The 23,133-nt window shown below is 61.8% G+C and overlaps 1 protein-coding gene across 1 annotated transcript in view; it reads left to right on the top strand.

Moving 5' to 3' along the window:
- NCOR2 (nuclear receptor corepressor 2) overlaps nucleotides 1-23,133 on the top strand; it is a 210,384-nt gene that overhangs the window by 21,242 nt on the left and 166,009 nt on the right. Inside the window, exon 2 of the mRNA XM_058691634.1 lies at nucleotides 9,158-9,204. The gene's annotated coding sequence lies outside the window, so the exon portion shown is untranslated. The remainder of the gene's footprint in view (nucleotides 1-9,157; nucleotides 9,205-23,133) is intronic.

Raw genomic sequence — 23,133 nt, 5'->3', positions numbered from 1 at the left:
TGCTGTGGAGGCTGGGACGGGAGCCTGGGTCTTCTCATCACAGCCTGGCTCAGGCGCTGAGTGTGGGTGTCCGAGGTGCTGGGAGAGTTGACAGACATCTGAATGGGGTTGGGGGCGGAGCTCTGGCTCCTGGGGAGCTGGCCTGACCAACCCCAATGGCAAGTTTGAGCTGAGCCCCTGAACCAGCTTGAATGGTGCTGCGTGCCGGCCTACAAAATAGCCCGCGGCATCATCCCCGTTTTATAGAGGGGGAAACTGAGGTTCAGAGAAGCGAGGTGACCCCTCAGGCTTTTCAGAATGGCAGAGCTGAAGTTTGAGCCCCAGCCGGCCTGATTGTAGCCGGTCTGGTTATTACCCTTTTACAGCAGAAGAAACAGGCTCAGAGAAGTTCGGCAACAGGTGTGGGGTGGTCGCCCAGCTAGAGCATGGGGCACTTGGATTGAATCCGGGGCTCAGGCCGGGTCCTGGGCTTCGGGGACTCTGTGTTGGGCTCCCTTACTGGGCCTTACTGTCCCCGTCTGTGCAGTGAGCACCGCCCGGAGGACTGTGTGGCCCCTCCCCACGCACAGGTCGCGAAGGCAGGAGCCGGTGGGGGGCGGGGCCGGGGCCAGGGCTGGTGTTGAGGATGGGGAAGGCGTCGGTGGAGGGTTGAGCCCAGGCAGTGGGGAGCGCGAGGCCAGGAGAGGGAGGGGGAGGAAAGGACGACGGAGCAAGTGTGCAAGGACCTGACCCCTCTCCCGACCAGGTCAGTGGGAACCATCCTGTCTGCTCTGGGCTGCTGGAGTCCCTGGAATATCCCCTGGGCCTCGGGTGACAAATCTCTTTCACTGTCTCTTGACCTGGACAATTAATTGCTTCTGGCGATCGATGGCCCCCCTGCTCTCCCAGGCAGCCCCCAGCCCCGCCCTGCAGCCACTAATGGCCCAGACCCTGCTGGGGGGGGGGGGGGGCGGGGCGGAGACCGAGAAGGCGTGGTCTGCCTCCCAGCCCGACCAGCAGGATCCAGTGGCCGAAACCGCCTCTTTGTGGGAAACTCAGCTGCTAACCTCTTGGGACGCTTGCTTTGTGCCTCCCAAGGGTGCAGAGACTGAATTATCTCTACAGAGAGCCTCTGAGGGGGCGCCGCCGACGGGCATCCAGAGGCTTCTGGAAGTTTCCAACCCAGGCAGTCCCGGGGCACCACGCCCCGAGAGCCTGCTCTCTTGGCTCCCGCCCCACAGGGGGCTCCTGCCGAGGCGAAGTTGTGTGGTTACGGGACGGCGTAGCTGTGGGGAGCCTGGCTGAGCTTTCCTGCTTGTGCCTCATCGCCTCCGTCTGTAAAGTGGGGAGGGTCGTAGGGCTGTTGTAAGGATTAGCCAGTTAATAAGCACAAAGGGCTGGGTGGTGTGCCTGGCACAGTGTAACCCTCGGGTGGGCGGGGGGGGGCAGCTGCTGGTCCCCGTGGGCCATCGGTGCTGGTGGAGGAGGACAGACAGATGGACGGACAGATGGCTTCTCCGTGCTGCCGCCTCCGCGGGCCCGGAGGGAAGCCCCTGGCCCTCCTGGCCTGGTCTGCCCTGCCTTGGCCTGCGCTGAGCCGGAAGCCAGGCTGCCGGTGCGCCTGGGCCCCCGGCCGCCCCCCTTCCCTCCAGAAACAGTCGATACCCGGCTCCTTCCCGGCGTCTGATTTCTCCTGTTGGTTGCCGTCTCCGTAGATGGCCCCGTGCCCCGGGCGAGGAGATGGGCAGGAGGCTTTGGAGAGGCACGTCTGGGGCTCAGTTGGGGGTGTGGAGGGTGGAGGACTGGTTCCAGTCCGGGTTCCAGTCTCCCCTCCCCTCGTGGGCTGCTGAACCTCTCTGGGCCTCGGTTTCCCCATCTCGGAAGTGAGGTCAGGACAGTGTCCCCCTTGCTGGGCCGTGGGGATGGCCCAGGGCCTGGCAGTGGGCGGGCCGGTGTGGTTGTGTGCACTTGGGGGCGGGGAGCGGTGCTCCGGCAGTGTCCTCCCTTCTCTCCCTGACCCCTTCAGCCCCCTCCTTGCCTGGACCTTGGGTCCCCTTGAGTGGCCTCCGCCCCCCTTGGTTGAGCCACATGCCCCTTTGGACAGAGCCGTGTGTCCCCCTCCCTGCCGCCCCTTCCCTCCTTTGTCCTGCCCAAGGCCCCGTCCACTTACATCCGCTCCCCTGGCCTTGATGTGGCTGCCCCTGTCCTGGGAGGTGGGGGAGGGGTGGGGAGGGGCAGTGTGCCCCTGCCTCCGGCCCCCCCAGCAGCTGCTGGCTGCCGCAGTCCGGTGGGGAATCAGAGACCCGGTGAACTCCCGGTGATTGCCTCTCTGCAGCTTCTAGGAGAGCCGGCGCGGGCCGGCACGCCTCAGCTGTCACTTGAGAAGGAAAATAAAATGTCCCAGTGGCTTCTAAATGGAAGGGCTGCGGAGCCTGCCTCCCGCCCCGGCTGTCTGGGCTGCTGGCCACCACAGTGAAGGGGATGGGCCACCCCTGGCCCCTGTTGACCTGATGTGAAAGGATGTGCCGGGTGGCCCAGGCGGCCCTCCCTCGGTCCTCCTCGGCCTCCTCCCACCCCCAGATGCCTCGGGGCCCTGGCCTGCTTCCAGCCTGGAGCCGGGATCATATTGTGCCTGAAATCCCCGAGATCCAACCTGCAGGGCGCACTTGGGGTCCCTTGGGGGCCGGTGCCCGGATCTGGGGGCCCCTGGGGTCCAGCACAGGGCCTCTGTAGAGCTCTCTGGCGCGGCTGACTCTGCTGGCTGTTGTGGCCATGAGGAGGCTCTCGTGGCCGTCCCTTTCCCTTTCTCAAAGGGGCGGGCACTGCAGTGGCCCCTGGGCTTCAGGCGGTTTTGTAGGACTTGACCTGCTGAGTGGGTTTGAAGTGGGCAGGTGCAGGCTGTAGCCGGAGCATCCCCCTCTGAGGGCTGGGGGCTGAGGGCCCTGCCCCGGAGCAGCAGAGCTGGGCAGGGGGACCTGGTCCCAGCCCTGCCCGCGGGCGGCCCTGGGCAGGAGGTGATGACTGGGAGTCATCCCGGGGAGCAGGGATGCTGCGGGTGAGTCGTGGTGCCTGCTCCTTGTAGGGCCCCGGTCTGTGCCTCTGCACTGCCTGTGGGGAGCATCGAGGGTACCCTGCCCTCTGGGGGGGGACCCCCGAGGTATGTGGCAGCCGGCTGTACGGTCCCTTCTTGGAACCTCAGTCTGTCCACTGGGGGGAAGGGTGGGAGCGGCTGCAGAGGCCGCAGGAAGGGTTACATTGGATCGACCACCAATGCCTGGCCCAGAGTCTGAGCTAACACAGGGAGAGGGCGCCCCCGACGGTGACATCCCTCACGCTCAGCCCTCCCCCGCCCCGTGCAGGGCTGAAGTCCGCCTGGGCTCCCGTCCTGACTTCTCCACTCTCCGACTCCACCTCCTTGGGCCTCAGTTTTCTCCTCTGTAAAGTGGGGACAATGAAGAAGCTGTTTGAAGGGTCGTCGGAGTTAAGGGAGTAAAGGCTCAGCCCGGGGCTGTCCCTGAGCAGCTAAACGTCAGTTGTGACCACGCTTACGATCGGTTTTGTGACCTGCTGCCAGGCTGGATGCTGCCGAGCGTGAGGGAGTGAGGGCTGCCTGGAGGAAGAGGGCCGCTGGGCTTGTACTCGAGGGTGGGACGCCGGTGGGTGTGGGGGGGTGGATGGGGGGTGCTTGTCTGTGGGGAGAGGGGATTGGTGGAGGACAGCAGGCAGGCCCAGGGCCCCGCTGTGTGCCAGGTCTGTTTGAGCTGGTTGGGCCCCCTGGGTGCCAGGCCGTCTCTCAGCTGTACGCCATACTGTTGGCACCGGCCCCTCCTCTGTACCCAGCCTCTTCTCCTCTGAGCCTCGCCTTGCTGGTTGCATTCCGCATCTGGCTTTGGGTAAAGACTTGCGGCCTCAGACGGAGCAGGTCCTTTCCCGGGGGCCCCAGGGTCTGTTAAGGGTGGCCAGACAGGGCCTTTGGGCAGAGTGGGTGGCTGTGAGGGCCCGAACGTGCCTGGACTGTCAGGAGAGGCTTACTCTTTGTGGGGGTGGGGGGAGGGGAGAGGGCATGATGGGGCTGGGCTTTGAGGCATATGTAGGAGTTCTCTGGAGAGACCACTTGCTGTCAGGTGTTCACGGGCAAGCTGTGGGCACAGACCTGTCTGATTCGGGCCTCAGTCTGCCTCACTGTGAAACGAGCACGTCAGGGAGGAATTTGCAGGGCTCCTAGGAGAGTCAAGAGAGGGTTCTGGCTTTTGACTTGCTTCCAGCTGAGACCCTTGGGACGGGTGAGCGACCGTTCCGCGCTTCATCTCTCCCCCTCTCTCGGGAGCACTGCTGTGAGGGCCCCGCGTGGTGACGAGTTGAAAGTGTTTGTCGCGACAGTAAGTTTCTTGGGCACCTGCGCCATGCTGGGCGCTGTCCTGCGTTGGCTTATTCAGTGGGCACCGCGCCCTGCGTGGGGGGCACTGTCACCACCCCTCAGGTTACAGATGGGGAGTCCGAGGCGCAGGGAGATGAAGTGGCTTGGGTACCCAGTGCAGAGGTGGCTTGAGCCGGGACTGGAAGGAACCCAGGCTCCCTCCAGCCCCAGCTTGCCCATCGTCTGCAGGCCCTGCGGGTGCTCCATCGACACCTGCTGTCCTAGTCGGACACCTAGGAAGCGTGTCTCCCGGGGCCCTGCCCAGGGTGCTGCCCGCCGTGGCTGGAGGCTGGGAGGGGGCTGGGCTGGGAGGAAGGATTTCTTCTGTGCGTTCGTGGGGGCCGGGGGCTGCTTTTAGCAGCCTGCTCCTGGAGCAGGTGGAGGTAAAAGCCTGGCATCACCAGGGGCTTGAGGGGCTAGCAGGCTGGGCCTGGGCAGGAGGCCCCTGCCTCCAGGAAGCCCTCAGGGATTGACCTGGCGGTGTCCTCGCTGGCCCTGCCTCACGCTGCTCCTACCCAGTTTTGGGTTAGGTCAGAGTGTGCCACTCCAGTCCCGTGGCCTTGCCCCGGAGGTAAAGCCCAGGTTCTCTTCTCCACCTTCCGGCCCTGCTGGCTGCTTCCAGCTTAGCTGGTTCCCACCTCTAGGCCTTTGCATGTGCTGTGCCTTCCTCCTGGGTGCCCTTCCTGCTTGTCTCTGTGGGCCCAGCTGCCCCCTGACCTTCGGCCCTGGTCTCCTGTGGCCCCTCCTGGGGAGACCTTCCCCGACTTCCCTGCCCCCTCCCCCGCCCCGTCATTATCGCAGGTTCGCTCTGGTTTCTGTCCGTCCCTGCTCTCCGAAGCCATCCTGGTCACGTGTGGGTGTGGGTGCCTGTGGCTGTGTCCACCCAGAACTATCATCTTTTGTACTCATGGCTGCATCCCCGGGCAGGAGCTTTGTCAAACCGAAGGGTGATGGTGTCCTGGTCCTAGCAGAATATCCACCTTGGGGTTTGAACCCTGGCTGCTCTCCTCTCCCAGCTCTGTGGCCTCGGGCCTTGTGGCTCCCTGTCTCTGAGCAGAGCGGCTGGACACTTCGGGCTGGCCTCCGTGGCTAGGGTGATCTGGGCAGGCTTCCTGGAGGAGGAAGAGCCGGCGTTTGTGCTAGGTCTGGGAGGGCAGAGAAGGAGGGTGGGGGTGCATTTGGCAGAGGCCTGAGGGGGCTTTTTGGGGGCTGCGGGGGGAGGGGCAGGTCTCAGCCCCTGGGCCCTGGGGGCCGGTGAGATACGTGAGCGAGGGCTGCAGTGGGTTTGGGAGAGGGAGCCCCCCCCGGATCGGCTTTGCTGGGAGACAAATCTGGTCAGCCCCTGGGAGAGGAGGGGGACAGGGAGGGGCTGTCCGGGGTGGAGGGGTGGGTGGGGAAGGGCGCCCGGTCCTCCGTTGCCCAGCGAGTGAAGCCTGCGTGGTGTGAGCGAGAGGGAGGTGCCCGGGAGCGTGGGCCGGGGGGAGCACACGTGAGTGGACGGGGCACCGAGCCGGCGGGCGAGCGGCCGAGGGTGTGCGCGGGCGGGAACAAGTGCATGCGTGTGAGCACCGGCGTGGGTGAGGGCGAGGGGCGTGGGGTGCGGCTGGGCCCCGGTGGCTGCTCCCTGGCCTGTCGGGCATGGGGCTTCGTGGCGTCCCCTCCCGGAGAGGACCCAGGCTGAGGGCGTTCCTGGGGTGCGGCTCTGTCTGGGGAGGTGCGAGCCCTGTCCCTGCTGTGGGAGCTGCCCCACGGCCATCTGTGCCCGGCCTCGCGCCCTGGCCCCCACCAGCCAGGGAACGTGGGCCTGGTTTCGAATCCCAGCCCGTTCGCTTTGCGGCTGTGTGACCTTGGGGCAGTTACCTCCGGTCTCTGAGCCTCAGCTGCCGGGGCCGGAAAACGGAGGCCCGGGCTGGTCGTGAGGATCACATGAGTCGCCGCTCGGGAAGCGGTTGGAACGCAGACAGGGCGCAGGAGGCAGGCTGTCTCTCTTCTTCCCTCCCCTGCCCAGAGCTGACCGGGGCTCCCCGTCTGCTCCCCCGTCTGAACTGGGAAGCCAGGCTCCCCCCCCCCCCCCCTTCCCGCCCCGGTGGGTTCTGTTCTCCACCCCGCCCACCTCTCCCGCCTCCGCGGGTGGCCCGCCTAGACGGGCCCAGGAGCCTCTCCGGGCCACCCGCTTCCACCCCTGCGCACTCTCCACTGCACGGCCTGCAGAAGCCTCGTGGGGGTCTCACTGCCCTGGGGCTGAAGCCACCGTCTGCAGGGCTCTTTGTGACCAGCCGTGTCTCCCTGCGTCCGCGCGTTCAGTCTGTTCCAGCCGCGGCTCCGGGGTCCTTCCCACCCCAGCGCCTTGTCCCGCGTTCTCTGCCCCCGGCTGCCCCTGCGTCCTCTCCTGGGAAGCCCCGGTGAATCCTCTAGGTTGGGCTAGAGGCTTGTTGCTGCTCAGTCATGATGCTCAGTGTCTCCCCCCGGGGCCGTGTGACCCTGGGGCTGGCAGGGCTGGTCTTGACCCCACGCTGCCCGGGGCTGTGTGTCTGGCTGGGGGTTGGAGAAGGAGCCGGCTGGAGACGGGAGGAGAAGGCAGAAGGTAGGAAGGAGGGGTTCAGGGCCCCCAGCTGTCGCTTGGAGGCAGCGCCCGCTGGGCCTGACCTTGCTTGAGCCCTTTACGGGACCCTTGGGAGCCCAGATCAAGATGGCCATGGGGACGTGCCTGGGCCCTCGCCCTTCCCAGCTTTCCTTTGAGGCCTGTCTCTGGAGCGGCGGCAGAAGGCAGAGCCAAGTGCCAAGCCTGGGGGCATCGTAAAAACAAAACAAAACAAAACAACAAAAAAAGAAGGCGATGGAGAGAAGGGGTGGGTTTGTCTCCCAGGAGCCTCCTTCAGCTGCCCCTTTTAGGGGTCTTTGGGATCTGAAGGGCCTGCCTGGGCAGACAGGCTCTTGGGGCGTCGCCACCAGCCCGTGGGTCATGGTAGCACCCAGCGGTGATTGAGCGCCTGCAGGGATCCACTCTGAGGCCAGTGAACTTACCACCGCTCCCACTTTAGAGATGGGGAAACTGAGGCACGGGAGGTGAAGCCACTCATCTCCAGCTAGAAGGGGCAGAGCCCCTGGTTGGAACCCGGGGAGCTTGGCTGCGGAGCCCGAGCTCTGCGTGGAGCTGTCCCCAGCGTTGTGAGAGCAGGCGTCCCTGGTGCCACTTGCCTCTGATCCCTGGGGGGCAGCACAGGTGGAGAGGAGGCTCCTTGTGGCCCCCTGGATACCGAGATGTTTGCGCATGAGTGGGCCACAGGGCCGTCGTGGGGAGAGGGCCCACTTTCTGGATGGGAAGACTGAGCTCAGAGAGTGCCGGGGGCTTGCCCAAGGTCACAGCCGTTAGTGGGAACAGAACGAGGTTTCTGGACTCTCTCCCCAGTGCTCTGCCCATTAGCCTATTTTTTTTTTTTTTTTTTTTGCTTCGTGCAGAAGCTAACGCGATAAAGAACGCAAACACCCGTGGTTGCAAATTAGTGAATAATTATAAAGGGGACACCACGTGGCCACCTGCCTTCTCCCCGGCGGCGATCAGCGTCCTAGCTTCTGTGGGAGGCCCCTTCATCCCGTGCTAGTGTGACCACTACTGTGGACCTCTCTCTCCCTGCGCAAGTCGAGCGTGGCCTTTCTCAGAATCATCTGCGGGGACCGTGTGCTGCCCTTTGAACCTGGCTGTGCTCAGCCCGTTAGCCTGCGGTTCCCCCTTCCGGTGGTGTGCACCCGTAGCTTGTCATGTTGTATCGTGGAGGAGATATTCCGGGGTGCACCTGTTGCTGGGCAGCTGGGTTGTCGTCAGTTTTTTCTTTTTAATGTTTGTTTATTTATTTTTGAGACAGAGCAAGTGTGGGCGTGGGGGAGGGGCAGAGAGAGAGAGAGAGAGAGAGAGAGAGAGAGAGAGAATCCCACACCGTCAGCACAGAGCCCGACGTGCGGCTCGATCCCATGAACCCCGAGATCATGACCTGAGCCGAAACCAAGAGTCAGGATGCTTAACCGACCGAGCCACCCAGGCGCCCCGGTTTTTTTGTGATTGTGTATGAAGCTGTTACGGACACGGGCCTGGAGTCTTTGGGAGGAGCTGTGGTTTCGTTGGTCACGTGTAAAGGCCCAGGGGTGGGATTGCTGGGTCCCGTGGTCGCGAGACACTTGGTGCCTGTCTGTCTGTGATCTCAGCCGTCCAGGTGGCCGTGTCGTGGGCCCTCAGTTTTAACTTGCGCTTCCCCGAACGACCAGTGACATCGGGCACCTTTTCATAAGCTTCTGGGCCGTCTGTGTATCCACTTTTGTGAGGCGTCTTGGGTTCGCTGGCTCTTTCTTGTTTCTTCGTGGGTGTCCTTTATGTGTTCTGGACACTCGGGACGGGGGGGGGGGGGGCGGTTCACCGTGATCGGGGCCCGCAGCTCCTCGGTGGCCCTGCCGGGGTAGAGGCTGCCTTTATAACCACACGGCCCGGGTTGGGATCCCAGCTCGGTGACTTCCTAGTGGTGGGACCGGGGGCGCGAGACTTTGATTCTCGGAGGCTCGGTGTCCCTCTCCGTCAAGTGGGGTGGCCGTGCCCGCCACGCGGCCCACGGGGTGGTGGCGGCGGAGTGCTCGGCCCGACCGTGCAGGGCATCGGGCGTGGACCACGGGCTTTGCCGCCCCTGCCCACACGCCGACGTGGCCGTGCCACCCGTGGCCCGCGTGTGGTAGGGGCCACTGACTCTTCACTAACAAGCCTTCTTTCTCCTGCAGGTCTCCCGGGCGCTTTGAGGACTCAGCGTCACTGGAGGCCGTTTCTGGTAGGTTCACGTCTGTCCCCTCTCACTGTCTCCAGCAGATTCGCATTGCCGGGACCTCCTCATGCGCGGGGTCGGGAGTCGCCGGGGAAGCCAGGCTCCTCCTCGTGGATGGGGTTGGGGGCTCGGTGTGGCCTTGTGGGGTGGGACCTGGCACCCCAGGGTTGCTCAGGGTGGGGAACACCTTGGGGGGGGGGTTGGGGGGGTCCCCTGGGGATGGCACATGACGGCCGAGAGAAGGGGCAGTCCCTGGCAGTGTGGATGTGGGGTGGTGGGCTTTCTCCGTCTTGGGGTTCAGGGCCCATCGCGTCTGTGCTCTGGAGGTGGCAGCAGGCTTGGGGAGGGTGGGGCCTGTGGAAGGGGTCGGGGCAGCAGCTGATGCTCAGGGCTGCACAGGCGCCAGAACGGATCTTCGGCCTCGTTTTACGAGCAGGGAAGCCGAGGCACAGGTAGGTCGCCTGCCCCAGATCGCGGCTGGGAGCTAAGAGCCGGGACTCAAACCTTTGTTGAGCCTCCCAGGGAACCTGGCGGGTTCTGCCCCAACCTGCTCGTATGGCAGCAGGCAGACTGGGGCCCGGATGCGGCAGGCCTGTGAAAACTGCCCGCCCCTCCACCTGGTCCCTTGGACGGCAGGGCCTCTCCCGCACCGGGGGGACCGGGGCACGGGCAGGGTTTGGGATGTCAGGGGAGTGGGAAGGCAGTCCGGCAGTGGGTCGTGTGTGGAGCTGGGAATTCGGACACGGGCCTGGCTGGCACACAGCGTCTTTGCTGTTACGCGGATTAGAAAAAAAAAGAACGTTTTTAGGTTTGTTTATTTATTTCGAGAGAGAGACAGAGCATGAGCAGGGGAGGGCAGAGAGAGAGAGGGAGAGAGAGGATCCCAGGCGGGCTTCCCACGGTCATCACAGAGCCCCCGACGCGGGGCTCCCACCCCTGGACCGTGAGATCATGACCCGAGCTGAAATCAAGAGTTGGATGCTTAACCAGCCCAGCCCCCCCAGGCGCCCCTCTGTTTACTGAGTTTTACCTGAGAGGCACAGGGCTCCTGAGCGGGGACTCTGCAGTCTGGCTGCCTGAGTGCAGATCTCCCTCAGCCACTTATTATCTGCGTGACCCTGGGCAAGACTGCCCTGTGCCTCGATCAATCAAGTCCCCCCCAGGATTAGTGATGAGGGGGCTGTTGCTAAGATTTCAGCGGTTTTGTATTTTTCTTAAGCAGCTGGGAGGCTTTGCAGCCGAGCGAGAGGAGTCCACGGCCCCCTCTCCCTGTGCCCGGTCCCCATCCCTGGGGTCGTGGGGCTTGGCTGGGGAAGGACAGACCGCTGACCCAGGCCTGGCAGAGACAGGCCACATCCCAGGAGACCCTGGTGGGCGTGACAGGGACACGACATCCCCGTCCCCAAGACTTGGGGGATTCGGGGGACTAGAGGGACATGCCTCCCAGAGGGGTGGTGGGGAGGGGGCTCCCGGGTCTCGAGGTGAGCCCCTGGGGAGGGGGCGGTCAGTGGGTGTGGCCTCCTGGAGGTGGCAGCTGGGTCCCTTCCCGTCTCTGGGGCTCTGTGACACTGAGCACCCGTCCGCCCGGGCTCCTGGGCTTTCGTGAGCCTGCGGGGCTTAGCACTCGTTCACTGCTCCCCGCGTCTTTCCCTCTTACTGACAGAGCTGTTCCTCTGGGGGCAGGCAGGGGGTGCCGGCCGGGCCTGGCCCCCAGGAGGGTTTGAGGGCGCCTGAGCAGCCGGCAGAGCCCCCAGGCTGACCCGACAGGGCTGAGATCTGCTGCTTTCTGCTCCTCTGGGCTCCCAAGCGCCTCCCATCAGAGCGGGGACCTAGGAGGGACAGCTGGGGTCCCCTGTGCAGCTCCATTCTGCATAGGGGGAAACTGAGGCTGAGAGGTGGGACAGGGTCTCCCTGAGGCCGCAGCGCTGGAGCTTTGGTCCTTTTCCCTGATACTCGGCCTCAGGCTGCTGTCCTCGGTTCCGCGGGCGGTTCTGCAGCGGGTGGGCCTCCCGCAGACCTGGGCGCGCCTCTGCTTCTGTGCCTCGGTTTCCTCATCTGTCAAGTGGGTGTCCTACGGGGGTCGTCGAGGCACTGCTGGGCACACAGCTGGGCTCGGCAGGCAGAGCTGGCCTCTCCCAAGAGGTGTGTGTTATTCCCTTCGGAAGACAGAACCGTTATTTCTGAAGCACCTACTGTGTGCCAGGCCCTGTTCCAGAGGGTAGAGACGGAGCTCTGGGTAGGGTGGAGACAGATAGCGAGCAAGTCGCATACCCAGGGTGTCCCGTGGCGGGGGGCGTTGGTGCCAGGAGCCAGCAGAGAAGGGGTGGGGGAGTGTGTGGGCGGGCTGGGGGCTGCTTCAAATGGGGGTGGTCGGGACGGTCCCACCGGAGAAGGTGACATTTGAGCAAAGACCTGCTGGAGGGGAGGAAGGGAGCGTCTGGGTCTCTGGAGGGAGAGGGAACAGCTCGTGCAAAGGCCCTGAGGCAGTGTGGGACGGGCCTCTGGGTTTGCAGGAGGCCGTGTGAGATCTGGGTGGGCTTCTCTCCTTAGTTCCTGAGCCTTTGCGCTCCCCCGCCCCCCTCCCCCAGGAGGCAGGAGGGCTAAGCAGGCTGGTGGGTTGCCTGCTTCCTGGGCCGGGCCCTGGGCCCCCAGCAGCGGGTCTCCTCCTGCAGGCGGGGAGGTACGGGCCACACTCAGTCCCCCCAGAGTGAGGAGCCCCGCCAGGTTTGGGTGTCTTTGAAGTTGAAGGAAGGCAGTCTGGCTGGGGGTGGTTTCTCTTCCTCCTCCTCCTCCTCCTCCTCCTCCTCCTCCTCCTCCTCTGCCCCTTGGTCCTCCATCAATCTGCCTCCCTGGCCTAATGGGGAGCCTTCCTCCCATGGCTGAGTTATCTGCTTGTCATGCCGTGGCCCACCCGAGGACGATAAAAGGGCTTTTTGTCTGGAAGCACTTAGCTTCCTCCTCTGGGGCGATCCATCACGTCTGAGGAAGGAGCGAGGCAGACGGATGGGGGAGGGGGCAGAGGGGGTCCCAGGAGCCCCTGGCGGGACCCAAGTGGCTCCTTAGCCCAGAGACAAGGCCCGTCTGGGGACAGGCAGGGGCGGCTGGGAGGGGGGTCACCGGGGGTGGGCACGGGGGCAGGGCGGATGTATAGACGCAGGGGCCCCTGGATGGCAGCTCGCAGGCCTGTCTGGGACCTCACCTGGGGGGGTGTGGGGGCGCCAGAGCCGGGCGTGGGGGAGCAGGCGTTTCTGAGAAAGAACCACGGAGCACAGGTCGCAGGGGAGACGTGTGAAGGCCAAGGGGGACCGGCGTCCAGGGCGATGATGCAACAGCAGCAGCAGCAAACGCTCGCGACCCTCACGTTGCCCGACGCCCCCTTCTCAGCGCCTCGTGGGATTATCTCATTTAATCCTTGGAGCGACCCCACGAGAGGGGGATTAATGTCGCCCTGTTCTGTAGGTGAGGAAACCGAGGCACAGGGAGGGGACGTGATGGCACCAAGAGGGCAGGTGGCAGGGGGGCGATTTGAGCTCCGGCCGCCCGGCCCTGGAATCTTGGTGCCGGAGGAGATGGGTGTTTGCGTGGGGGCCCCTGAGCCAGACGGAGGTCTCGACCCGTGTGGCGGGGGGCGGGGGGTCTCCTGGCATCGCAGGCGGGCAGGCGGGCTCTGCCTGTGCCTCGGGCCTCTCCCGTGTGGTGCACAGGTGCGGGGTGAGGGGTTGGGGAAGGGTGGAGGCTGCGAGTGGACGGGGACTGGGGCGGCCAGGCTTTCTGCTACCCTGGGGAGAGCAGATGGGGACCAGCCAACCTGCAGGCAGACAGGTGCCCGGGTGGGTATGTCGGGGGTGGGGTGCGGGGAGGGGGGAAGACTCGTGGGCCTTGGCCCTGCAGAGTCGCCCCCCTCTGCACTCCATTTGGGCCACCTGGGCAGTGGGTCTGCTGCCTTTGTCCCCGCTTGGGCGGCGCTCGGGTCCCTCCGCGGGGCGGAGGAGGTGAGCGCCTGGGGGGGGGTTCTCAGCCCTGGGGAAGCTGTCCCTCCCCGTCCTTTCCTTCCTCCCCCTTCCTCCCCCTGACCCCGCTGCCCCCCTCCCCCATCTCCTTCCCCTCTTTACTGCCTGCCCTCCTCCCTATAACCCCCTTCCCGCAGCCCCCCTCCTTCTCCCCACAGGCCACCCTCAAATGACAGCAATTAATGGTGCCTCTGATGGCAGGCTGGGAGGACGGGGCTGACAGTTGAGCATGTCTGCCTGCGGCTGGCCCTCTAATCGGGCCCGGGGGACGCCCCTTCCTGCCATGGCTCCCAGGTGCTGCCTGCCCGCTCCATCACTCACAGGGAAGCAGGAGCCGCCCTGGGCAGGTGGGCCCATGTGAGCCGGCGCAGAAGCTGTCCCCTGGTCCCTGTCATCCCTTTTCTCTTTCCTAAGTGGGGGGGGGGGGGGGGCTCAGGCTGACCCTTGTCCTACCTCAGTTAGTGTACGTGTGATGGCCAGGCCACCGAGGTGTCCTTCTCCACCGGGATACCCTCTCCCCTGGCCACCTCCTGTCCCCAAATGACCTCCCGGGTCCTGTCCTGCCCTCAGGGCCAGCCCCTCACCGCAGGCCCCCCCCCCCCCCTTTTGTGTCTGCCCTCCTGGGTGGAGTCAGGGAGCCTTGTCCTGTTCCGGACACCAGCCTGGAGCCCCGGCAGCCGGGAGCTGTCAGTGATGGGGGTCGCTGCCCGGGCCTGGAGTCTTGTCTGGTGGGGGTCTCGTGTGTCTTGGGTGGGTGGGTGGGGGGGACCAGAATCCTGGCCAGTCCTGGCCACGCCGGGCATGGTGCTTGCCCGCTCATCACTTTGCAGCAGCAATAATGAGGCCCCTGCTGTATGCCACGGCCCGCAGCTGGTGCTTTTCGCCTCGGTTCATTTTCTTCTACAATAACTCTCCGAGGAGAGTGCTATTTATAACCCTGCTTTTGTAGACGGAGAGCCTGACAGGCAGAGAGGCAAAGTGATTTGCCCTAAATGACCCAGCAAGGAAGGGATAAATCTGGGATGCAACCCTGACCTTCCTTGTCCAAGGCTCATACATCAGGGGCTTGGGAGAACTGGGGAGGACAGTACAGGAAACGGCAGACCTGACCCGGAAGCGGGGAAGCACTCTCCGGGCACCCGAGTGGGGTTAGTGGTGCTGACACGTATGTATGTGTTTTCCTTCGCGGTGAACAAAAATCAGCCTTCTTGAGACGTGATTCACCTATAGCAAGACTTACCCATTTTGAGAGTTCCGTTCTATGGGTTTGGGCAATTGAAACCACTCACGTAACGACGAGGACAATCTAGATACGGAGTGTCTCCATCTACTCCAAAAGAACGCCCCTCCCCTCCACCGGACGCGCCCACTGATCTGCCACCACGGAAATTCTAGAATCTTCTAGGTTTTCGTAACAAAATTACGCAGAATGCGTTTTTGTGTGTTTGGCCTCTTTGTGCATGTTTTTGGCAGGTGTTCGTGTCTTGGGATGTATCAGTAACTCCTTTTTAATCGCCGAGTGATATTCCACGTATGAATGTGCCACACAGTTCATTTATCCATCCTTGAGTTTGGGGCATGTAGGTCGTTGGCAGTTTGGGGCTTTTAGATACAAAGCTAGAAAGTCTGTGCCTCTTCCTGCTTTTTCTTGCCTCGTTGCAGCGGCTGAGACCCAGGGGTATGCTGGGCATCAGCAGTTGGGCTTTGGGGGTTAGCTGGCTGTGGGTGTTGTTCTTAACACTCCCATTTTACAGATGAGGAAGCTGAGGCTCGAAGAGGTCAGGTGACTTATCTAAAGTTCTTCTGCAAGGGCTGAGTGCTCTTTCTCCTCCTTGAAGCTGGAAAGTGCCAGCTGATGGTCTTTGCTGGTCCAGAGGGTCGTGGCAGGAATTGGTGGCCGGGCAGGGCCACAACCCCCCTCCCCCCCCCCCCCCCCCCCCCAGCCCCCAGGGCTTCCTCTGCTGGAGAGGGGGGGCTTGGTGAGTGTATCACTCCTTCCGGGTCAAGTTCTGTCTGTCGGCACTGCTGAGTGAATGTCAGGCCTGGCGCGAGCCCGTCGTCTTGGGCAAAGTCACGCAGGCCTTCTCGGCAGCTATTTTTGGGGCAAGGCAGGAGCCTGACATACAGAAGCCCGGGAATGGAGGTGGGGACAAAGAGGGGAGCCTTCTCCTCCTCCTCCCTCGCCTGAGGGGTGTTAGCCAAGATGACTTTTCGGGGAAGGAGGCCCGTAAATTAAATAAGCAATCCCGTAAATAAATAAGTAATGAAGTTAGTGGGGTGCCTAATTACATCAAATTTATAATTATGGATGGATGCCTGCCCGATAATTGTACTTGTTTTTAATCTTTGGCTCCGACGTGCGTCTCCTTCCATCTGACGGTAATCCCTGCCCCAGCTGGAGGCAGGGGGGAGGCTCTGTCTTGCAGGGGCTCCCACTGAGCCTGGTGATGGGGCCCCCCTGGCGCCCAGGATCCAGGCCGGCTCGTCTGCCTCCCGCAGTCGGGTTTAATAACCTATGCAGGTTTTGAAACTGTTGTAACTGACAGTAATAACAGCAGAGTTTATAATCGTAATTGTGTTGCACTTTATAGGTCATAATTTCATCTTCCAAAATCCCCTGGAGAGCAGAGATTATTATTGTCCCCACTTTACAGATGAGGAAACTGAGGAACAGAGAGGTTAGGCGGCCTGCCTGAGGTCACACAGCCAGTGAGATTCGAACCCAGGCTGTCTGCCCCGGCGCCCACATCCTTCCCGTTCTCCTGCCTCAGCCTCCCGGTCGTCCTGCGTGGGACTTAGGCCAGTCCGTCCCGGGCTGAGCCCTGTGTTAAGGCTTTGTGCGTTTACTGATGTCTCCTCGGCACGTCCCTTCGAGGGAGATGTTAATTTAGGGTGGCTCAAGACCTCGAGAGGCTCGCATGCTGAAAGGATTATGGCCTGCCTTCCGCGATCGCTATAAATCCAAACAGAAACCATTTTTCTGAACCATACGATAAAATTGTGTTTCGCTTAGAGACCAAGCAAGCCCCTTGCTGACATTAAAATAGCTTCTTCTTTCTAGATCTTCTGTTTCCCTTCTGGCGGCTTTGGTGTCCTGGTGCTCTGGGCGCTCCCCGTCCTGCCTGTGGGACTGTGTTGATGACCGTGAGACCCATTTTCCAGATGAGGAGACCGAGGTTCCGGGGGGTGGCCGGACTCGAGTGAGGTCGCTGGTGGGGACGTTCTAACCTGCTTTTCCCGCCTGGTTTGGGGAACGGAGACCACCGGAGGGGGGCTGCCACCCTCCGTGCGTGCCCCAGGCGAGCCCGGCCAGCCATCTGTCTGGTGGGAAGAGGAGAGCGGCTGTGCCCACCTCATTTTGGGGACGGGGAGTCTGGGGCTGGCTGGGGAGCGGTGCTGTTCTCACGTGCCGCCCGTGCGGGCCCGAGACCCCCAGCTACAGTCGACACCCGTTCTTTCACGCTGCGCCCTGTGTCTTGGGACATCTGACCTTCGGTGCCCTTGAGATGCCCGGCCTCTCCGGAGGAATCGACCCGCAGACTGCAGGGTGGGAGCGCCCTTCACTTCCGGGGGTGGGCTCGTGCAGCCAGACAGGGCCTGCGTTTCTGGCAGAGGCTCCGGCGTGGGGCACGCATTCCCCGCTGCTGACTTCGAGGCCGTGGGGTTTGGGTGCTCTCCCTGCCCCTCGCTGCCGCCTGGGACGCAGAGGAATCGAGGACAGACTCGCGGGAGGCATTGCGCGTCTTCACGGTGCTCCTGGGTGTTAGAGCAATCTGGGAGGGCTGCCTGGAAGACCTGGAACAAGCGCATGGAGCAATGAGAAACTTAGCTCGGAGGAATCAGTATGAGTCAAGCATTCCAAACAGGGCCTGGCACAGAGCAGGTACCGTATTTAGGGCCGAAGCTGACATTTCCTGACCACTGGCTTTGCCTTAGTGAGTTTGCCATTATCAGCATCGTTGACATTGATTCCCTTAGAAAAAATTGTCTTTTTTAAGTGACAGAGAGAGTGTGTGCGGGGGTGGGGCAGAGAGGGAAAGACGGAGAGAGAGCATCCCCAGCAGGCTCCGCGCTCAGTGTGGAGCCCAACGCGGGGCTCGGTCTCCCCACTGCGCGATCGCGACCTGAGCCGAAATCGGGAGGCGGACGCGTAACGGACTGAGCCGCCCAGGCGCCCCGACACTGACTTCACTTCGAGTGATTCCTGAGCATTCGTCCCATGCCAGGCTGTGATCGGAGTGTGCCGGATACGCTGACTCATCTACTCCTGTGGCGGCCCTGGGATAGGACTGTCGTTATCAGCTCTGTTTTGTAGGTGGGGGGGGGGGGGGGGCGGGGCTGGGGCACGGAGAAGGTAAGTGACCTGCCCAAGGTCATGGCGGCGGGCAGCTGGCAGAACTGGGGTTCGAACCCACGCACCTGCTGTCAACGTGGGGCTTGTGCAGGCGTCACCTGCAGCCATCCCCGAGCCCGCAGTCGGGCTGGACCCCTTGGCCAGGCTGGGCCGGCCACGGGCCAGGCTCCCCCAGCCACGTAGGGCTCTCAGGCATGCGGCAGCTGCTGTGGGCCGGGCGGGACTGGTCGGGACACGAGGGGTCTGCTTTATGCCTCCCTGCAGCCAGCCTGGTGTCCCCACGGCCTCCTGGGGCAGGGTGGGGAGATACGTATCAGCAAACGTCACAAACGTCACACCGGGCCCCTGCCTTGTGGGATCCCGTGGGCTGAGGGGAGACGGGCGGTGCACAAAGGAAACATGGTGTTGCAAGGCGGGGGTATGCTGACTGTGGAATAATGCGGGGCTGGGGAGGGTGGGACAGCTCTGGTTTTGGGGGGGGGGGCTCACTTTAGGTAAAGGAATCAAGGGTGGTCTTTAAGGAGGTGGCATTGGAGCCGAAACGTAGACAACGAGAAGGAACCAGACGTGTGAAAAGAAGAGGGATGGGTGTTCTAGGTAGGGGGAATGTAGCTGGGAATGTCTGGGTGGCTTGTGCAAAGGCCCTGAGGCCGTGATGTTTCAAGAAGGCTGAGGAGGCCTGCACGGCTGGAACAGAGCCAGGGGCACCAGAACAGTTCTCTGGATCTGAGGCTGTTCTACAGACCGTGGGGGTGGGGTGCTTTTCACATTTAAGGCAGAAATCAAGTTTAATGGCTTTTGTGTCTCCCTTTTTGTTCTTTTGCTCATCGGTTAATTTATATTTACTGGGCACGTGGAATGTTCTGGACCTTTGTAGGCCACTGGGATCAAGACGATGGGAAGGTCAGGCATCGTCCATGCCTTTGAGGAGTTTAGTGTCCAGAGGGAGGATGTCAGTTAGACAGGTGGCACCGAGGGTAGTAAAGGTCAGGTGGAGGTCAGGTTATCCCTGGGGTTTCAGGAGGTCTGAACGTGTCTGTGATCAGGACAGGCCTTCTTGGACAAGGGTCAATGGAGAGGAGACCTGAAGGTAATTCATTAGGGCTCCTGAGTCGTGGTGGAGCCACACTCTGGCTGGTTTGGGCCACAGGGAGAGTTGATGGGTACTCATAATGGCAAAGTGCAGGGTAGGACAAGTTCAGGCATGGCTGGATCCAGCGCCTCAAACCATGCTCGGGGGGTGGACTCTGTCTCCGTTTCTGCTTCCTTCTGCGTGGGCCTTGTTTACAGGCAGGTTTATGGCACCAGCACAGCCAGCCAAGGGGAAGGAGTCACCCGAAGCCCCTGGAGCGTCCCTCCTTTCTCTTGCTCATTATCCTTGCCACGTGAGACCTTCGACACTCGTTCGGTTATTTTCAACAGCATCGGGGAGGTGGTCGAGGTGGGGGCGAGGGGCGCCCCAAACTCAGATAGGGTCAAAGAAGGGCAAGAGGCAACAGGGAGGGGTGGGGATTGTGGCTAACGGGCACGCCGGACATTCTGGTTGTTCCCCTCAGAGAAGCTAGAAATCTGGATTTTATCAGCAGTGTCCTAATTTTTTAAAAAACATCGTGTGTGCCAGAAAGAGCTTCCCTGTTGGCCACAGCTGGCCGTCGTCATCTCGTGGCCTGTGTTCTCAGCGATGACTTTTATCTCAAAGTATTTTGCCCTCTGTGATCTGGGCGGAATATCCCGTGGAATGTAACAGAAGGTCCCGGGGCTTGGGAAGTCACGTTTAACGCCTCTGGAGATCCCATTTCCAACAGTCGGGGCCCAAGGCCACGGCAGTCTCCCCTGGAGCCCTCCGGTGGAGTTGCCATGTTCGGAGAGACGGAAATCCTAGCGGTTAGTGACCTAGACTCGGGCACTGCATTCCCCGTGTTTTAGGCTTTGCCACTTACTTGTAGCTTCGCGCCCTGGGGCAGGTCACTTCCCCCCTGTCCCTGGGTTTCCCCGGCCGTAACGGGTCAGTGGTTTGCCCTAGGATTGCTGTGAGACGTAAAGGAGCACCCTGAAGCCTGTTCGCCCAACGCCTGGCATGCCGGGAGCGTGTGTCCTCCTGGGCTGGTATTATCTGTCCTTCCCAGTTTGGGTCCTGCCATCCAGCTGGCGGTGGCCGGGAGCATTCCTGGACACCTCCTCCTTCCTCTGCCGCCCGGGGCGTGGGCTCCCGGGGCCCCAGCGCAGGCGGCCATCTGCCTCCTGCCTCCTGCCCCTGCCCCAGCCGTCCCTGCCAGTTGCCCTGTGCCCTCTGCTGCGGGATGGTGGCACTACGTTCGGACGTGAGTCTCGAGTGAGCACTTAGCCCTGCCCACCGACAGCTCCCAGCCGCTGCGGGTAGAGGGGTGGCCGCACACAGGAAAATCAAATCAAATCAAATGAAGTAAAAACAGCACTCGGGAGAAGAGCCGTAGAGGACAGTTTGGTGCTTGTGGCCGACGTAGCTTCTTCTGCGCTTGGCTGAAGGGATGCGCGAAGGAGGGTCCGGGCCTGTTGTGGCCCGTCAAGGAGGTCCCTTTCCTGCCAGCCTCCTGTGAGTGACTGATAGGTACCTGTCTCGGGGAAGGGGGGTCACGGTTGCTCACGGTCTGTTTTTAGGCCGGGAGAGGGCTGGCCGTGGGGTCCCCGTGGGGACGGTTTCCTCGAGATGCCCACGTGCCCGTCCCCACGGCTTCCAGCCTGATTGTCTGGACTGAGTGCAGAAAGGGGAGCAGAGGCCCAGCCTGGTACTAAGCACTTGATGCTGAATTGAGTCTTGATGATGTAGGGGGTTGCATTGTGTCCATTTGGAACCCGTGACCGTGACCTCGTTTGGCCAGAGGGTCTTGGCAGATGCAATCGAGGTAAGCATCTTGGGGCGCCGGGGTGGTTCGGTCGGTGAAGCATCCGACTCTTGATATCGGCTCAGGTCGTGATCTCATGGTTTGTGGGATTGAGCCCTGCGATGGGCTCCGTGCCGATGGGGCGGAGCCTGCTTGGGAATTCGTGCTCTCCCTCTCTCTGTGTGCCCCACCCCCATCAAAGTAAATAAATTGTAAAAAAAAATTAAAAGAAAAATTAAGCATCCGTAGATGAGATCGTCCTAGATTAGGATGATGACCAAAGTTCCGGGTATAAGAGAAGACGCACAGAGAAGAAGGCCGAGTGTAGATGAGCAGAGACCATAGGCCGGGGACCGCCTGGGGCCACCGGAAGCCGGACGAAGCAAGGTAGCATCCTCCCTGGAGCCTTCAGCGGGGACGAATCGCTGCTGACACCTTGATTTCTGGCTGCCAGGCTCCAGAGCCGAGAGAGAAGAAATTGCTTTTGCTCTGAGAGTCCTCTCCCTGGTTTGGAGTAATTTGGTTCGGCGGCCCTGGGAAAGCGAATTTTATTTTCATCCCTCCTAACATTTAAAGACCTGTTTGTGGCCTTCAAGGCCTTGCACAGTCTGTCCCCTTTGACACAGCTGACCGCCACCGCCACGCTGGCCTCCTGGCCCCAGGGCCTTTGCCCTGGCTGTTTCCTCTGCCTGGCACACTGTTTCCTGAGACGCTTCCACATCCGACTTTCTTCTCCAGCCAGCCCACTGTCGAAGTGCCACATCAGACACCAGCCCGTCCACGGCAGCTGCCGTTAACTTGAATCGTATCGTGTCTTTATCTGCCGGTGACTCCTGACCTCTTCCCGTGTCAGCCCCACGAGGGCGGGGATCCTTGTCTTCATCCCTGCTGTGTCCCCAGTGACCACTGCAGACAGTAGGGGCTTAATAAATGTTTGTTGGATGGGGGACGGCCCCAGGCCTGGGGTCAGGGACTCTTGACGCTCAAAGTTAGTAAACTGGGCCGGAATGGCGGTCGTTCAACCAAGCCATCTTTTTTGATTTAGTTTGAACTGAGGCAACAGTCACATCCTGTGAAATTAACCGCTTTAAAGTGCACAGTTCGTTAGTTTTTCATTCACAAGCAATGCCTTACAACCCACACCTCCGTCTAGTTCTAAAATATTTTCATCTCCCCGAAGGAGACCCAGAACCCATTAGCAGTCACCCCCTCTGTCCCCTCCCCGCAGCCCTTGGCGACCACCTGCTCTCCGTCTCTGCGGATCTGTCTGTTCTGGAAATTTCCTCTCAATGGAATCCCACAATGTGTGACCTTTCGCGCCTGGCTTCGCGCACTCAGCGTCATGTTTCCGAGGCTCATTGGTGCTGGAGCAGGGTGTCGGTGCCTCGTTCCTTTTTTAGGGCCGCATCGTATCGCGCTGTGTGGATGATCGTTGACGAAACCGTCTTGTAAGTGGCTGTTCAGATGAGGGACGGAGGCCGCCCGGGGAGGCGTAGTCACTTACCGCCTGGGTCTTGGGGCGCTGGGGTGTGGGATAGCAGAGGGAGGTGGAAACAGGCTCCCGTTGCTAGCTCATGCTCTTTCTTTCTCTTTCCCCAACCCTGCCCCAATGGGGAGGGAGTGGGTGGGGGTCCCTTTCACTGGGGCTGGACCCCGTGGTTCTCTGAGCCCCCCAAAGGGTGTGGTTTCTCTTGACCCTGAGAGAGGCAGCGGGCAGAGTGCCCCCATTTCACAGCTGAGCACACTGATGCCTGCAGAAGCAGGGGCCTTGCCTCAGGCTGAGGGCCCCTCCTGCCTGCACTCGGGGGCCCCTCTGGCTCTCGACCCATGCCTCCGTGGTCTCCACCAAAGCGTGACCCCGTAAAGCCTTCATTGATCTTTCCCGATGTACAGACTTTGCCCGGCAGACGAGTTCCCGGAGATGGTCTCGGCCGGAGGCTTGGAGGACGAGGCGTTCCTTTGCGGGGTAGTTGACCTCATGCTGTCCTATTCTGAACTCCTAGAAGGAGCCGCATGTCCCCCTTGCTGGTTTTTGATGATTTTCCGCGTTCGTGAAGTCACTCAACAAACCGTCCGCGGCCCAGCTTCTTGGGGGTGGGGGACTGGGGACATACAAGAAGTGACCGTGGGGGGTGCCTGGGTGGCTCAGCCAGTTAAGCAGCTGACTTCGGCTCAGGTCATGAGGTCGCGGTTCGCGGGTTCGAGCCCCGCGTCGGGCTCTGTGCGGACAGCTCGGAGCCTGGAGCCTGTTTCGGATTCTGTGTCTCCCTCTCTCTCTCTTCCTCCCCTGCTCGTTCTCTGTCTCTCTGTGTCTCTCAAAAATAAATAAACGTTAAAGAAAGAAAGAAAGAAAGAAGTGACCGTGGAATGACACAGCCCAGCGCTGGACCTGCCCCAAGCATGAATAGCTCTGGTGGGGGTGTGGATAAGTCCCTCCTGGTTCCAGGCCAGCTTCTGCGAAGGTCTGGACGCAGGTCTGTGTCCAAAACAAACAGAAAAGAACAAAAGGCACCCTGAGTCCTGCCTTTGCCGCTTCAGACTCTGCTTCCTGGCCCCGCTTTGTTGGGGCTGGTTTCTCCCGTTCCTGAGTCTTGTGGTCGGACTGTTGGAGTGAGAAGAGCCGGTAGGCAGGCGACGGCACCCGGATCTGGGGGCTAAAAGTGCGGCTTGGTGCCGCCTGCTTTTCTCTGGGGCTCAGTTTCCCCATCTG

Source organism: Neofelis nebulosa, chromosome 11 (genome assembly GCF_028018385.1).
Source record: "Neofelis nebulosa isolate mNeoNeb1 chromosome 11, mNeoNeb1.pri, whole genome shotgun sequence".
In the NCBI taxonomy this organism is placed as follows: domain Eukaryota; kingdom Metazoa; phylum Chordata; class Mammalia; order Carnivora; family Felidae; genus Neofelis; species Neofelis nebulosa.
Note: the sequence above shows the minus strand (reverse complement) of the source record. Positions and strands in the feature narration are given on the sequence as shown.